Source organism: Eretmochelys imbricata, chromosome 1 (genome assembly GCF_965152235.1).
Source record: "Eretmochelys imbricata isolate rEreImb1 chromosome 1, rEreImb1.hap1, whole genome shotgun sequence".
Taxonomy (NCBI): Eukaryota; Metazoa; Chordata; order Testudines; family Cheloniidae; genus Eretmochelys; species Eretmochelys imbricata.
In genome coordinates this window covers 16,008,015-16,026,011 of record NC_135572.1, presented here as the reverse complement: position 1 = coordinate 16,026,011, position 17,997 = coordinate 16,008,015, and positions in this window count along the sequence as shown.

The following is a 17,997-nucleotide window of genomic DNA, read 5'->3' as shown; positions in this document are numbered from 1 at the left end:
ACCAAAAGCCTTGTTTTTCACCGTAAAAGGTGAAATGTCTTTTAATAAGGCCTTTGTGGAGTGTTAAAAATAGGTATTAAAAAAATGAAGGAAGTTCTTTTCTTTCTGCAGTCCTCTGCCATGCTGGGTCCTCTGTGTGTAGACATTCTCACCAGCTGCTCCACTGAAAGGACAGGTAAAGCTGGTATACGACAGAGAAGAGATCAGCTGTCTTCGAGTTCAAGGCCCCTTGCTTGTATGCCCCTGTGGTGTAATTTCTCCTGAAATCCTTCTCCCCTGGCTTTGTCACTTCTGGTCTCTACTGCTCTGTCAGACCTTGAGCCCTTGCTGCTGCTGCTCCTGCATCTCTGGAACAGGCTGTCCAACCCCTGGACTCCCCCACTCCCTTTTGAAACCTACCTATTCCACCTAAAGCAAGGAGAAGAAGGATTGTCCAGTGATGAGGGTGCTAGCTTGAGACTCGGGAAACCTCGGGTCACTTCCCTGTGTTGCTACCAAATTTCTGTATGACCCTGGGCAAGTCACTTTGTCTCCATGTGCCTTAGTTCCCCATCTATAACATTGAGATAATGACCCTGCCCTACCTCACAGTGGTGGTGTAAGGATAAATACATAAAAGGTTGTGAGGTGCTTGGATACTATTATAATTGCTGGGGGGGGGGGCATAAGTAATATAGTCAGAACTACTGAACTCTCAACTGTTTCCTGTGAAGGTGCTTAACAATTACCAGCCCTTCTTGGGGTTCTCATCTGCTGTTCCCCATCTCCTTGCTCAAGCATTTCCTCTGTTGTTATACTCACCATGCTTGTGATTTATGTAACATTCTCCTTAGTGAGACCTGCCTCTCCTGCCTCAGCCATCTTCCCCTGGATCACAGGCCACCAAATCAAACTCAACATGGTAATCTCTCTTCCCAAACCCCACTTCCATTGCTGTCAGCAACTCCACTACCCTCCCTCTCCCATGTCCTCATGGATTTGTCTCTTTCTACCCTCCCACCATGGCTGCTATGACAAACTCGATTGTTATTTCTCCACCTCATCTCCACAATCAGCTGGTTCCTCTCCATTCCCACTAGCACAGTCCTGGTTCCCGTCCTGTTCAGCTCCCCCTCCTGTCTAGCCCCCTGAGTCTCACCTCATCCACCAGCAGCTATGAGAGCCATCTTCCTTGCTCACTGCTCTGACCACATCCAACTCCTCCTCACACCCCCTTGCTGGCTTTCTCTTGACTTCTGCATCACATTGAAATTCAATTGCCTTCCCTTCAGGCCTTGCACCACTTAACCCTCTCTGACCTGTCTGGCTAAGCTGTGTATTTAACCCACTCACTTCTCATCCTTCTTCCACTCTTACTGCTGCAGTTTTCATGTAACCTCTTACATCCAGAATCCCCTTCCTGGCCTAGTCTGCCTTGCCTCCACCCTTTCCTCCTCCTCAAAACACACATCTTCCAGGGATGCTCTTTCTTAAGTGTTACTCACACATAATAAAACATTAACATGCCCTCTGCAAGAACAACCAGAAACACCCTCTAAACCTCTCTCATGTGATCGTCACCATCTAAGGCATCAGAGTCACAATCATCTTCCTTTTCTTCTCCTCCCCAGTGTTTGTAATTATAGATTACAATAATACAGCTGGTTGAAATGTTCAGATTTTGTGATGGGGAAAGAATAATTTTTTTAAAAAAATTATCTGTTTTTCCAACCAACTCTAAAGGTGGTTGGCAAAATTTGAAATTCAAAATTTCAGGTAAGAAAAAAAACAAAGTAACGATGTTTTCGTGGAAAAGTTTCTGGAAAATGGTCTTGCTTTTGACCAGTTCTAATTCTTGGGAACAGGAATCCTTTTCTGTATTTGTGTGGTACCTGTCATGTACACACAAGGCACTGTAGAAATAATAAGAGTAAAATCAACCTCCCACATGTAATAATATTATTATGTGGGGTTATATCTATTTCATAAGTTGCATTTATCACACACCTTTGTCCATCTCCCCTTCACTCGGCTTACAAATCAGTCTCTGCTAGGACTTATTCTAACATGCTAGCCCACTGAGCAACTTCACAATAGCCACCATTACAAAATACTAATAATCCCCTCACAAAAATGTCTCCTCCTTCCCCCACAAATGTGGAATTTCTCCCCACAAGTTACACTGGCACAAGCCAGAATGGGTAATATTCAGTCTGGTCCCAGTGACAGTTTTAAAAGTCTGATATCTCATGAGCCCTTAGGGATAGAAATAGGTGCTTACACGTTGTGCTAAAGGGCATACTCCCTAACTGGACATATGATAGAACACTTGTTTCTCACCCTGGAATGGCGTAAGGCATTGTACTCTGAAGTCATGAAGTTTGTATGTGTACCTATTTTAAGTACTTTTGTAAAAGATTTTAACATTTAATAATCATTCTTTTTTTTCTCCTTCAGGGGACTGTGCAATTGGACTGATGGATCTAATTCTCATTTACACTAAGGCCTCTATACACCACTCCAGCAGAATAAAGGGGCCCTGGTGCACATGAGAATTACCCCCATTGTAACTATGTCACCTGGCTTTGCAGGTGGAGGGATATGAAAAAATACCTCCATTAAAAAGTCAAAACTCTAAAATATTTTCAAAATTGCTTTTTTTAATGCCATATGCAGAATACACAATAGTGCAGAAGAAATGTTTTACTGGCCCTCATGTGCAATGACCTCACTTGTAGCAAACAGCGTCTTGCATGCATGCTGATAAAACCATTATACCACACCATCACAGTATACATAACTATGTCATATTAATAAACATTTACACAGTGCCAGGATTTGGCACAGTGCTTTGGAGATTTTAAAAAAAGGACATGGTCTCTGCTCTGGAAGAGTTCACACTCATAGGTCAGAATTCTGCAAATTCTTATGCACATGTTTAACTTTATCCATGCGAGTACTCCCATTGAGTGTTTGTTTTTAGGTGACGTGTGTGTGTGTGTCTGTGTGTCTGTATGTGATGAACTATAGAGCCATCCACATCTGCATTGCTGGTTCTAATTCAGCCCAGGTCAGTAGTAACTAAAAGTTGTCAAAAAGAAAAGGAGTACTTGTGGCACCTTAGAGACTAACCAATTTATTTGAGCATAAGCTTTCGTGAGCTACAGCTTATGCTCAAATAAATTGGTTAGTCTCTAAGGTGCCACAAGTACTCCTTTTCTTTTTGCGAATACAGACTAACACAGCTGTTACTCTGAAACCTAAAAGTTGTCACTGTCTAATGGCTGTTTGGTGATCTCAGTTCAGTTCTAATAGTCAGGGATTCACATGAAAAACAACTCTCTGCAAAATTGTTAGGATCTTTGCTGACAGTCTGCACAAGGGGTCAAGAACTAAATGCCCCTCTCCATAATAGGTTTGAGGCAGGTGGACAGAGTAATGTGGACAGCAGCTTGCATTGCTGTTGCACCTGCGCTAATGGATGACCAGACAAATTCAGTTTCCAATCCAGCAACTTTTGTGTGTCCTTTTTTTTTTAAAAAAATATGTATAAAAATGAATCTGAAGATTCACAGAAAAATGACAGTGTTCCCCACTTCCCAACCAACCCTTTGGGTATAACATGTATATTTACCAGGATATGCACTAAGGAGACTATTTGTCCTTCTTACCTGTGTGCTAATAATTTTTAGAGCAAAAAATAAATACTCTCCAGATATACAACATACTGGGGTTAGGTGTGCAAATCCCATTGAGTTTCTATAGGAGTGGGGTGTCCGACTCCCTTGGATCAATTCTCTCATGGATCCTTTTCTGAAAAACCTATGGAAAATACTGAATCAAGGTATCTTCCACATCTGTTTGTGGCCATAAGTCTTCTAGGAAATGTCAGAGATCTTCATGATAGCTCTGTACAGCTTGAAGACATTAAAAATCCAACCATATCCAGGTAGCTCTCTATTGGCTACACATCTGAAGAGAATCCATATTATTCCATTGCAAACCATATGGCCCAAACCAGGTCCAAATCTACCTGAGAAAAGCAGGACTCAAAGAACTTTGATATTTTGGTAATAATGGCCCTGATTCAGAAAAGCAGTCTCACTGAAGTCCATTTAAATACATGCTTAAATGCTTTGTTGAATCCAGGGTCTAGAGAGCTGGTGTACACAGGAAAGTTGTTCCAGAATAAGGTGGGGTGTAAATTTAAAGTGCAAAACCTACTCCAGAATAGCTCCCCATGTGGACACTCTTATTCCAGAATTATTATTCTATGGGGTAAGCTAAATCAGAGAATGGCGGTCTTATTCTGGGAGCTATTCCGCAGTAGTGACCCTGGACATTTGCCCTGTGGAGAATCCAGAACACCAACCTGTTGACAATCAGATCTGAAGATCTGCACATTTTTAGAGGACAGCAGAATGCCAGGAAGTTAGAAAAACAGAAGTCTCCATCTGTCGTAGTGCCCACCTGCAACTACCACCCGCTCCCCCAAAACATTTAAACAAACAAAAACAGACACCTTGTAAAGCTAGTGGCAGAATAAATAAATAAATAGGGTGGCTTTGGAGCACAGATTCCAGATGCTTTTTAAGTCAGGTAGCAAAAATCGATAGTGATAATATGTGTTTAAATGCTGTATTTCTTCCTAAAATAAAGCCTGGTAAAAGCATCATCATATACAAATGCCTTTTCTCAAGGAATACCTCTAGGACACTCTTCTCATCCTACTTTCAAACTCAAACTTTTGGTCCTAAGACCCCATGCAATGTGTTGTTAAGTATTCCTACCCCTCCCCATTCACCTGAAACACACAATTAGACTGAGCAAAAGGGCATGGATATTATAGCAGCTGAGAGCCTTTTTGTACCAATTTGTTCTGAATTCGGGGCAGACATGGGGGTTCCTAAATCCAGATTTGTCCTGTTCTGTAGGCACTTGAGGCCCGTTTGAAGTATGCAGTAATCTTAAACCCTCATCTGCTGAGACTGTCTTGAAAGAGAAAGAACCTGATGTAAAAAAAATTAATTAAACTTGCCGTGGATTAAAGAAAGATCAAATAAACGGAGCATCATGAAAGCTGAAGGTTGACAGTATGATTCAATAAAGCGGGGCACATAATATGCTTTTTATTCCAGCTGTCAAATTGCAACTTCTTAGCTTTATCAGAACAGGAAATCCAGTTAACAGACCTGTTCAGAACAACCAAATGAAAAATGTGGTTTGATTTTAGTTGGGAAGTCAGCCGTAAAGACAAGTAAACACTGGTCACCCTTTGTAAAGGTAACATTTAAGGTTTCCGGTTAAAATATTAACTAGTTATTGTTGCTAATCATTAACTATTCATTATAATAATGTAATAGCAATCTTAGTATTATTTCTTTGTAGTTCTTAAAACTTGTATTTGTAGAGACAGGTAATTCTGAATGCAAAAAAGACTACTGAAAAGTATATACTGCTAAAATATTGTGTGAGCTTTATCGTTTTGTGCATCACCTATGTTATATGAAAAACAAATAGATATACACTTAGTTAGAGCAAGTAGATAAAAATAAAAATAAAGGAAGTTACCAGCTTCATACACCCAATCTTTCCCCTGGGGAAATCGACCCTTTAATCTCAGGGAAACTATGACAATTTGAACTAAAATGTGTTGTGGGTTTTTTTTTTTAATTGAACTTCAAATGTATAATGAACCGTTGATTATTAGGAATTATTGCATTACTGGAGTAGCAATTGTACTATGACTGTGACAAATTGGATTGAGCAGGGCTACTGTTTGATGCAATACATGTGCAGAAAAGAGAGACTTTGGAAACACAGTAGTCAAACTAGTCAGAACCTAATTCCCAGTCATCATGGAGAGGCTCATCTTTTTTTCCTCCTGACTTTAGCTGAAGCTTATCCTAGTAATTCTTGTTTTGCCAGTTCCCCAACACTCCTGTCTTTACCATAATGTTGTACTTAGTCCTTGTTTTGTAGGGCTTTCCAGGCAGATGACTAGGATGCTTTTATAAAGTAAACATTTCTAGGTTGGTCTGATTTGCCTTGATGATAAGATGAAGTGGAATCAGCCCTACAGAACTCCCTTACAAAGAACTTTAAAGTCCCTTCTCTCTTCTCTAGATCCTGAAACTACCTGCCGTCTGGTCTTAATCTTTTATTTACCAGGCGGGAGAAGGAGTGTGCGGTTGGGGGGGGGGGATGATTGCTGAGAAAACTGGAAAATACACGTTCTTTTTTCTGAATAGATCAAACAGTCATTTGTCCTGTTTTAAGCAGTAAATCCGGCGTGCTTTGTTATGCTAATGCAGGCTGACATCACTCCACAGATCAAAGCCACTGGGACCCCATATAAGCAGGTTCTTAAGGCAGAGAGGGGCAGAGGCAGACCCGCAGCTGGCCATGCGCTCGAGAGAGACGCACAAACTCACACAAACTCACATTACCCGCTGCATCTTCACGCAGCCTTTCGCTTGTGTCGCTCGTCCCTTCCCCTCCCCTTCTCTGCCCACCCTTAGCGGAGTTTAACAGCGTTTACCTCCGGCTGACCTCCAGTGTTGGGATCTGGATCTACAGTATTTTGTCCGCCGCTGCGGTTGCCGCAAAACTTTTTGTGGTCGCTGGGAGAAGGGCTGTCGAAGGGGTGGAGGCGAAGGGGCAGCTTTCCCGGGAAAGGTAAGGCCGGGGATTCTTGCGGGCGGGTGTCGATTGAGTCCTGCCTCATCCCTCCCGCGTTGAGCCGGGTGCGGGGCCTGAGCGGGCTCTTTTTTCACTGCGGCCACGGGGGCGCGGGTTTTGCTCCCTCCGAAGGCGAGGACTTGAGAAACGTTCCCACGAAGGAAGCGAAAGCGCCCGCGGAGGTGGCGGAGAAAAACCCGAGCACGCCCCAAAGCTCCCGACCAGCCCCGAGCTGGGCCAACCGGCCCCAGGGTGGTCGAGCCGGCGTCCCGCCGGGGGTGGTGGTTGCCGAGCCCCTGATGGCACAGCTGAGCGCCGCGAAGAGAAAGACGAGATGCCGAGCCGGAGTCCGGATGGTTCCGTGTTCAGGGGCCACTCACCAGGGACCGGCGGGCGGGTGTTGGCCTGGGTGCCAGGCGGGGGGTTGTTAATGGGTTCCGAATTGCTAAGGGATTGTCAATGGGGATGGAAAATACAGAGCCACGCCATCATTATGCTACATATCTCCCCCTTTGCCTGTCTGGTTTCTAGCTTTCCAGCGTGTTTACCTTTGCCGCGTGTGTGGACACACGCAATCGGCTCGGCTGTAATGTATGGTAGAGGATCTATGCTAGAGCGTACGCCACACACGATCCCACGCCCTGGAGTCTGAAGCCCAGTCCCTGGTGGGCATGAATGGGGACAAGAATACTATAACACTTAAGCGTGACCCGGGATGTTTTTCTTTGCCTCTTGGCGGGCGAGCTGTGCTGTGAGTTTTAGGGAGAGGAACAGGTATCTGAGGTTTTGGGGGTGTTAGTTATAAGCCTTATCAGTTTTCTGTGGAGCGAAGTTTCTTCAGCGCGGACTTAGGCCACCGAGGAAGCGGCTGCAAAAGGCGGCTCGTCTGAAACGTACACGGGCAAAGCAAACCAGGACTTTGAGGAGAAAACAGGTCAGGTTGAGACAACAAGCCCCCTGCTGCTGGCTTGATCTAGGGCTCTTCGCCCTTGTAAACAACACGCCTGATGGCTTGAATCACTGGTTTCCCCCTTGCCAATTTTCCTGAAGTTGTAAAAGTTAACCTGTTCCAGAGCTAGAGGCTGGAAATCCGATGGCAATGAAAAAGGATGAACCGGAGTGCTGGTCCGGACAGTGTCCGGTCTGGGCTGGAGGAATTCTGCAGAGCCGGATTAGACAGCGCCCTCCCGTTCAGGGAAGCTGTAAGAAATTTCACACTGAAGTCTGTGCCGTGAAGCAGCTTCAGGAGAGACAGATAAGGGGTCTGAAATAGCCCCCAGGCCGCCCAGTGCATGGTCAGGATTCAAGGGTGAAGTGTTTTTAAAAAAGATAAAAGACCCCGAAATAAATGTCTCGCTGTGCAGACGCAGGAGACCGGGGAGCTTGCCTCCCTGCAGAAGCGGCGCGACCGCTGCTTGCAACTTCCAGTGACGGGTCAATATAAAAAAAAGGGAATAAAAATCGAGGCGGGTGAAATCCTGATCCTGTCGGCGCACATGGGAGTTTTGCCACGGATTTGAGCAGAGCCAGGATTTTCACTCCTAGCGCTGAAGATCCGCGTACAATGTCACTTTCCCGATAACAGTGTTTCAGGGACGGGATTCTTACACCAATGGGGACACCCTGAAGGAAAACCCAAAGTGCGCTGGGAATCACAGCAAGCACCCCGGGGAGAACTCGCACGTTTAAACGGGTTTCCACAGTGGAGCCCTCTCCTAGGGGATTAAAGAGTTGACCCTTCAAAGAGCACAGTTTGGAAGAGAGCTTCGGGCAGCCCCAGACCTGGGGGTCAGGCAGGCATCGAATTATCAAAATGAAGGGCATGATCCTTCCTCCCACTGAATGCAATTGGCCAAGGTTTTCCGAAGTGACTGGTGATACCAGTTTTGGGGTGGCTGACTTGAGACACCTTCAAGAGGCCTGATGTGAAAGTGGACGGGTGCTCAGTCATGACTGAAAATCAGATCTCCCTCTAATGTGTGTAATGGGCCTAATTTGGGCACCCAAATTTACTAGCCACTTTTGAAACCTTGCCCGTTGACTTTAAGAGGAGCAGAATCTGGCCTTAATTTGGTACACTTGAGAAAAACCGCTGGAGGTTAAGAAGAGAAGAAACCCCTCACTGTTGTCTAGAATGAATGATGGGAGAGAATCCCGATTGGTTTATTATTACCATTGTTATTACAGGAGCAGGGGTAGCCCCTGTCTGAGATAAGGAGGACTCTTGTAAGAATTTAGGAGTCATGTGCCTTGTTTGTTTAATAAAAAGCAGAGAAAAGAGGATCCTTGAGATCTTTTGTTTGCTGCTGGATGCTTCTTTGAGACAATTTTGATTGTAATGTTTCCTGGGGGGGCCAGAGTGGAGGGCTCTTCCTTGCGCTCCAGGTGTTTGTGTATTTGGAAGAAGCGAGAAGCAAAGTTAATGAGGTGAGAATGAAAGCAGGAGGGAAGGAACAAAACACAGTTGTTTGCAACAGATCAGACAGACTGAAACATTTGCAGAGCAAGGGCACCTCCATTAGTCAACACATGTGTGTTTAATGTGTCTTTTTTCAGAAATATTTTATATCTATCTATCTATCTATCTATCTATCTATCTATCTATCTGAAAACGAAGAGGATTAGCTAAAACAGGGACCTGAGATTTGTATTTCTTCCCTCCCCAAGCAGATTTACAGAACCTGGGGTGGGGGGAGGAATTGAAACAGGGAATGAAGTCTTGCCATATGCCGGGTTAACCAGAAACATACAATCAGACCATAACTCAAGTCATAATTCAAGCCATACGTTTCGTCTGTCTGTTGACTGTAAAGGTTCTATCAAGAAGAGAGGGGAGGGGAATCTGAACTTTTTCGTGATTCATAAACCACTCCTTTGCAATTCGGATGATAAATTTCTCTGTCACCAGGACTCACAACACTTGGGTCTTAACCATATCTTTGTGCTTTCTCCCTGATTTCAGGTTGCTGTGCTCCAAGAAGGAACCACATCTAAACTGAAGGAAATACATTGTTCAGAAATTCGGGAAGATTCCCCTTTAAAGAGTTGATTTCCTTCTGAAAGCGGGTGGCTGTGGAAAAATGAAGCTGAGTCTTGCAATATTTCTGTCTTTCATTTTACAGACTGGGATTTGCTCTGGAATAAAATGGCTGTAAGTATCTTTCTCTCTCTCTCGCTCTACATTTTTACGAGCAACACATTATTTTTTAAAAATTGTGGCATATTTGCTGTTGTATTACAGTCATAGCTTCAGGTATAGCACTGTTGGCTTTGGACACATTGGAAAGACATTTCAGGACTGATACTGCATTCCTTAGGGCACCACCAAAAGTCCCACTGACTTCAAGGAATGCAGGATCAGACCCACCACAACACTATGTATATGCTTTATTTCTAAAAAGTACATCCTTTGAGCCCAGTTCTCCCCACATTTACATCAAAGGAAGAACTGGACTAGCCTGACCCACTTAATGAAGTATTTCATGGCCATTTCTACCAAACACTTTCCCACAAGGCACTGTATCAGGCATACCACAAAGTAGGAGTGATAGGGCCGGCTGTTAAGATAATGCTGCCAATCTCTAGCCAAAGGGAATAGCTGACAGATAGCATGTTTTTGTGAACCTTTTACCCTTAGGATTTTGAGAGCAGAGTACTGACTGTAAACTGGTTAGGGTTGTCTGGATTGGGTTTCCCCCCAGTGTAATAGCCTGGCATAGTGTGCAAACGGCAAAAGATCATTGACATATTTCTCCACTTAAATAAACAATCAATTAGTGGATTATCACCAAACAAACAAACAGACCCCTAGAACAGTCATCTGGTTTCATCCTCTATGCGGCTGGTGAATGATCTCTTGTTTTTATAGAATTTAAGGCCATGCAGAGGTTAAATGATGTGGGTTAGACCCGAATGATCTTTTGTAAAATAAAATGTGAAATGAAATGCAATGAAATTGTTGCCAGGTAAATCATCTGTATTCAGAACATAAGCTGTTTGAGGCTGGGTGTTTGTGGTTAAGGCACTGGATGGGGACTCAGCAGATCGGGGTTCAATTCTTGGCTCTGCCACAGACTCCTCAGGCAAGTCAGTTAGTTTCTGTGTCTCAGTTCCCCACCTGTAAAATGGGGCTAATAATCCTTTCTTTCTCCCATCCTTTTGTCTTGTCTATTTAGACTGTAAGCTCTACAGTGAAGAGACTGACTCTTGCTACATGTATGCACACAGGTTAACATGATGGGGCCCCAGTTCCAGGGGGGCCTTAGGCACTATTGTAGTGCAACTAAAATTCAGGGTGCAATAATACCTATTAATATTGAAAATTAGGTTTTAATAGTATCAAACGTCACTTGTCTATGCAGTATGACTGGCTCACTGCTTATTAAGGGCCTGATTAACCACTTAAGCATGTCCTTAACTTTAAGCTTTGACTGTCAATGGTAATCCTTATGTGCTTAAAGTTAAGGACCTACTTAAGTGATCTGCTAAAGCAAAGCCCAAAGCAATACATCCATCAACTGCATTGGGAGTGTTGCCTGAGAAAAGAGTGTGGAGCGAGTGCTGAAATTAGCCCCCTGAAAGGCAAGAATTAGGTTGGTTTCAGGGAAATTCCATAGCAGCGCTATAACCAGATCAACACACCAGGAAGGCTAGAGGGGTCTGAAATAGCTCTGCCAGGAAAAAAAGGGCTTTCAGCATTTATGTTGTTAAACTTTTAGTTTTTGGAGGAGGAAAAAAATCAATCTAAGGAATGGCCTTTCTCTGTCAAATGGGTCCCCCTATCTGAATTTTAGTGCGGAAGATGAAAGTTAAGATTAAAGTGACATCTGAAGTATGAACTGCATCCAGATGCCCTGCTGTGCGCCAGTCACACCTGTTTGAAACCCGGTGGAAATCTGCACTAACTGTCTGAGTGCGCTTTTCATAAGTGGAAGGCAGCCAGCTGGGATTTTAGAAAGAACTATTTTTTTAATTCAAGTTATTTCCCCTCTCCATCTTCACCCCCCCCCCCCGCCTTGTTTGTCTGCATCAGGATGGGGCAATTTGTGCTCAGTTACGCTGGTGTAACTCCATGGAGTCACCTCTGATTTACACTGGTGTCAATGAGAATCATTTTGGACATAAAGGGCCACTCCCAGTGAAGCCAGTGGGATTTCCTCCTGAGTAGGGACTGCAGGGCTGAGCCCTAAATTACTCGGAGTTGATTTTGATTGTGCATTTTGATTTAAAATGTGATGTAAGGGGTGGGGGAAAATCAAAGCTTTGTGGTAAGCTGTTTAGGGCTTCTATGCTATGTTTATACATCTGTTCATTAAAAAAAAAAAAAGAAAGAAGAAAATGCAATGGAACATGAAAGGTAGCTATTTATTTTAAATTATTCTAATTATATTTATGGATACTGTGGGCCAGATACTCAGCTGGCATATATCAGCACAGGTCCACTGACTTGGCGTTCTGACATTTTACACCAGCTGAGGATCTGGTCCTATATGTATAAGGCCTGGACCTTGCAGAACAGTTACTTGCAAGAGAAACTTTGTGCTTGGGAGTAGTCCCATTGACCTCAAAAGGACTACTCATGTGTGTAAAACTATTTACACCAGCGTGGGTGTTTACAGGATCAGCTCTTTAATTACTGTGCAACCTTTTCAGAAACCGTTATAAACCCATAGGTTGTATGCAGTGTTGTAGCTGTATCTGTCCCAGGATATTAGGGAGAGAAGGTGGGGGAGGTAATATCTTTCATGGGACCAGCTTCTGTTAGTGAGAGAGACAAGCTTTCAGGCTTGCACAGAGCTCTTTAGTTTGTCTCTCTCCACAACAGAAGTTGGTCCCATAAAAGATATTACCTCACCCACCTTGTTTCTCTAATACACCCACAGGGGAATTTTTGTTTTATAAACTAGTTTTTCCCTATAGATTCTTTAGACTGGGGGAAAGTTGTTGGGTTGTTTTGGTTTTTTTGCAAAATAAGATTTCATCATCAGAGAAGCTGTGTGCATTGTCTTGCTCCCATTGCAGCAGATGGGAGCGAGCTTTGCCATCGGTGTCAACTGGAGCCGCCTTGAGCCCTGCGTGTATGAACGATCTGCAAGACCACGAGTTGTAAGGGGCTATCCTGCACCAGGGCTTTATCGACAAGATTTGTGATCAAGCCTTGCAATTTTTCCAAGGAAGTGTGAGAATTGCCTAGGGGACACTAATTTGCAGGCAAGCTACTTGTTCATAACTGTGACAAGTGAGGGGTGCACTAGAGGGCGCTCTGTGCAACTGCACACGTTGCATTGCACAGGCTTAAGACAGGAAACTCTCACAAATGCATTGAACAAGGTGCACTGAGTCTGCTGAAAGCAGCAAGACGCATCACTCACGTTTCCTAATTAGAACGTTCACCCTTGTGTGGGAATTAAGTGGTGACTAGGCTTTGTTTTGGTTTCAGAGTAACAGCCGTGTTAGTCTGTATCCGCAAAAAGAAAAGGAGGACTTGTGGCACCTTAGAGACTAGCCAATTTATTTGAGCATGAGCTTTCGTGAGCTACAGTAGCTCACGAAAGCTTATGCTCAAATAAATTGGTTAGTCTCTAAGGTGCCACAAGTCCTCCTGGTCTCTAGGCTTTGTATTGTGCCTCAGCTGAGGGGGTGAATTTCACCCTAATGAAAGAACTAGTACAGAGGCCCAATCCTGTATTCATTTGGCATGTGAAACTTGCGGTCTAATCAGGGCTTACAAAACAGCTGCAGATTCAGGCCCAACCAACCATATTTTCTCCTTTAATGGGTGCGATGTTTAAATAGGCTCTTTACAACCTATTCACTTGAGAGACTGAATGCCACACAGTAAATGGAGTTGTTGTGACACAAAGATGTGTTTTGTTGGCATTGCGACTTATCAAGTTCTCTGCGGTTTTCTCTTACAAAGATCTGTTTTTACACACTCCTGTTATTTCTGACTAATTTATCTCTGACTCAAGCTCCCTGGTATCCCATGTTTTAGTTATTTAAAATTTTGTTGCCTTGGGCCTGATTCTGCAGTCCTAACTTCTGTACAACTCTCAGGGTAAAATCCAGCTCTCATCAAAGTCAGTGGCAAAACTCCAATTGGTTTCAGTAGGGGCAGGATTTCACCCCCCACTGAGCACACGTAAAGACTGCAGGATTGGGCCTTTTCCACCTGCTGCAGACAGGTTAGTTTAATCACCTTCCAGGATTTTCAGATGAACATTTCTTTCAAGAGAGAAGGGGGGGAAAAAAGAACTTTGTTCTTCCTCTCAGTGGGCCTGAATCTCTCCTCCCACTGATGTAAATCAGGAGTAGCTCTGCTGTGGTCAACTGGTATAAGTGAGGGGAGAATCAGGACCATTGATGCCAGTGAGTGAGTTGCATGGGGAAAAAACTACAGGATCGGGCCCTCAGAGGGAGTTTAGCTTTGAAGTTTGCTCTTCCCTTTTTAGCCGTGAAACTGCACTGGGGCTGTTGATTTAAACCAAAGCCAGAGAGCTGTCCCTCGGAACCACCTCTTTGCCGTGCTTAGGAGAACTCTAAAAAACAAAAACGCCGACCTTAATCTTCCCGAAATTCAGTTAAGATAAAAAGATTTAAATAAAATTACACTGGGAGTGTGTGTGGGAGGGGGTGCAACAAACTTCAGCAAAGGAGGGCTGGTGATTTAGCACTGGCTATCACTTAAAACGTTTAACCTGAAGGAACAAAGAGTTCATACATTTAAAGGCCAGAAGGGACCATTGTGATCATTTAGCCTGACCGCCTGCATCACATAGGCCAAACAACCTCACCCAGTAATCTCTGAATCAAGCCCATAATTTGTGTTTGAGGCTGAGCTATATAGTACGTCTTTTGGAAACATCTCTGGTCTTGTCTCAAAGACTGCAAGTGAAAGAGAAGTCACCATGTCCCTCGGCACATTGTTGCAATGGGTAAATGAATGCCAAAGCTTTTTCAGACAGACAAGTGGCATTTAAATAGTAAAAAATAAAATGAAGAAAAAAACCCTAAAGTGAAACCTTACAATAAGAAGTGCCTTCAAACCGGGAGCCAAGTTTGCCGCTGCAAGCACAAGTCCGTCGGCTTCAAATCCAAGTCCCCCCTGAAGTTACTGCCAGCTGTGAATTGGCAGATCTATTGCAGAGAAGGGCCAGTGTGGCTTTGTAGTTTTGTCAAATTTTGTTTACCACCCCTGGATAGAGCCCACAGGGCTCTAAAATATCCTAAAGTATGTGAAAGGATATTCCATTCCTCCTTTCCCCGTAGGTTCTCCCTGGAGAGCATTTCCCCATTCCTACCACCCAGGAAGACATGGCTGTGCTGAAACTGTACTGGGGCTGCTGATTTAAACCAAACCCAGAACCTCCTCTTTGCCGTGCTTAAAGAGAACTCTAAAAAACAAAACCACCAACCTTAATCTTCCCCAAATCCCGTTAAAATAAAAAGATTTAAACAAAATTAGACCAGAGGTGTGAGGACGGGGGGGTGGGGGGTGGGGGTGGGGGGTTTGTGCAACAAACTTCAACAAAGGAGAGATGGAGGTTTTGTACTGGATATAGAACCTGATCCTGAGAAACCCTTACTCATGCAATTAGCTCTTTGTCATGCAAGTAGTGCCAGGGGATGAAGGATTACGCCCACGCTTCCCAAAGCATTAAATACTGTAGCTTATTCATATTTTTAAATGAATTTATTAAAACTGTCCAAGATAATTAAAAGAATAAACAAATGTCATGATCTGAGCATGCATCATACTTCCCCTGTAATTATGTTTATGGTTTTCTGTCAGTAGCCATAACTTCAACTGAAAGCCTTAGTATATTTTATTTAAGGCTGAATAAATTTGGTTTGAAACCTGTTTATTTAAAGGGAAGGGTTGAATAAAAAAACCAAACCCTCAGTCCTCCTCAGAATGCTGGAGAATGAAGGATTGTTTAGGGTAGTAAAGGGAAGGGCAGCTAGAATTATGAAATTGTGAATAGTGACATTTATAAAACAAAACATCCGATAACACCCCATGCTCTGGATTCTCTGTGCAAGTCCACGCAGGAGAGTGGTGGGAAATAGTGGCTGTATGCAATCTTGTGCCCCCCGAATTCTTGGGCCATCCCCTGATGTGAATCCCAGCAGCCTGAAGGCTGTGTTCATCTGGGCCACCTGCCCACAAGAGACTGTTGCAACCTCTAGGATTACATGGGGTGCAGGGAAATCCCATCCATGCCCCCTTTCTCTAGCCATGCTTCCTCTGCCAGCAATTGGGGTAGGGGTGGAGGAGGAGCTCCTATGGAGACTCCCCGCCACCAAAGACTCCCCCTCTGCAGTGGGGGCTCCTCTTAGGACCAGGTAAAGTGGGTTTTCTTTCTTTGGGCCTCCCTTACATGCATCCCATACATCCAATGAAGTGAGCTGTAGCTCACGAAAGCTTATGCTCAGATAAATTGGTTAGTCTCTAAGGTGCCACAAGTACTCCTTTTCCTTACCTCACAGTGTCCTTCTAAAGAGACCAGGTGGGTGAGGTAATGTCTGTCACCCAAAGAGGAGCTCTGGGTAGCTCGAAAGCTTGTTTCTCTCACCAGCAGGAGTTGGTCCGATGAACGACATTGCCTCACCCACCTCATCTCTCTAATATGCTGGGACTGACACAGCTACAACAACACGGCAAACAAGCGTCCTTCTGAGGCACAGCTGGCCTTTCCGCCAATGACATCAACTGTCATTGTAAACGGGCAGGGTCGGGAGCGTAAAATGTCAGTTATGCTACAGAACAGCCCGCTGAGGCGTTGTTCCTGGAGTTATTTAAAATTAGATTGGTTGAGGACAAACCACTTGTGGCTGCTCAATAGAGACCAACCAAACCTGCACTGTCTGAGACACGCACTAGATCAGGGTTCTCAACCTGTGGATCGGGACCCAAAATTGGGTCACCAGCATGTTTCAAAGGGTTGTGTGGCAGTTCCTGTGACTCCTGTCCCATGGGGCTGGCTGATGGGCTCACCTCCCTGCACCCTGCAACCTCGGGGGTCCCAGCGCCAGTCAGGTCTGGCTCAGCCATCATCAAGACGGGAGTCTGGGCAGGCCAAATTTGAGTGAGTGGTACTGCAACCCTCGGGGCCAGGTCACACTGCACTCTCACAAATTTGGTCCAGTCAGGGGCGGGGCCAAACCTGAGCAGAGCTGCAACCCCGGAGGTTGCAACGCCTGGAGCGGAGAGCCAAGTCCAGCCAGCCAGCCCCACAGCACAGAAGCTGCAGGAGCCGCCACTGTGGGGTGAGTCCTGAGCAGGGCCCACCCCCCTCCGGGGCGAGGTGGGGAGGGTAGACGCTGACCAAAGCCACCCCAGGGCCTCCACCCCCAGGCTGTTTACTGGGTTGCAGCTGGCCATAAACGTTTACAAATGGGTCCTGGGCCCAGAAAAGTTGAGAACCATTGCATTAGATGACCTAAGGTGTCTCTTGCATCCCTAATCTACGTGATTTATAAATATGTATTACATTCTTTGCAAGCGTCTCCAATAAATATGAGTTGTCTTTTCCATCTCCATTACTCTCTTCATTTTCCTCCTGATGCTCAGAGATGTTTCCAATTATAAATTCTCGTAAGCTAAGGCATGAAGCTGAAGCGTGAGAGATGTTCACAAACTACATTTCTGCATCCTGTGTTTTATTCATGGCTGGCTCCCTAGAGTGCGACTTACGCAACGAGAAACAGGGATTGCCTCTAATTACTGAATTCCTCTCTTTGGATTTATAATGCATCCATTTCTCCTTCCCTTATTGCCAATCCTTCCACGCTTCCTAGTTTCTTATTTATTGCACAGTCACTTTGGAACATTTGATCCATAAAATTCACCATCAATATCAGCAAGTGCTGTGTTACCGTTTCCCGATGAGCTCCCTCTTCATGTCACTCCCTGCCTCTGCACCATTAGCATTGACATAACCTGTGATGCTTTCCAGCCATCTTTCCTTTGCTTTCCCTTCATCTTCCGATGGGCTGCAGCATTTCTTTCTCTAAGTGGCCTCAGTGTCTGCTGGCTGGGTCCCTGAAATGCTCTAGCTTCCTTTCCATACGAACATCTTGCTTTATTCCACAGTGTTGCATAATGCTCACTCCTGTGGCTTCTTCCCTGCTGGTGATAATCCCACTGTATCTGGAGCAAGGCCCGATTTCAGCAGGCTCCTTTCCTGTCTCCGCGGTCCTGTTTTCCAGCCATATCAAGCCACAGATCAAATCCGTCCTCAGTGGTCCCAACCTGAACGTCAGCATTTCGGACACACCCTGTTTTCTCTCTCAATGAACCCAACCTTCCATGCCCAGTCTTTCTCTCGGGCAGTT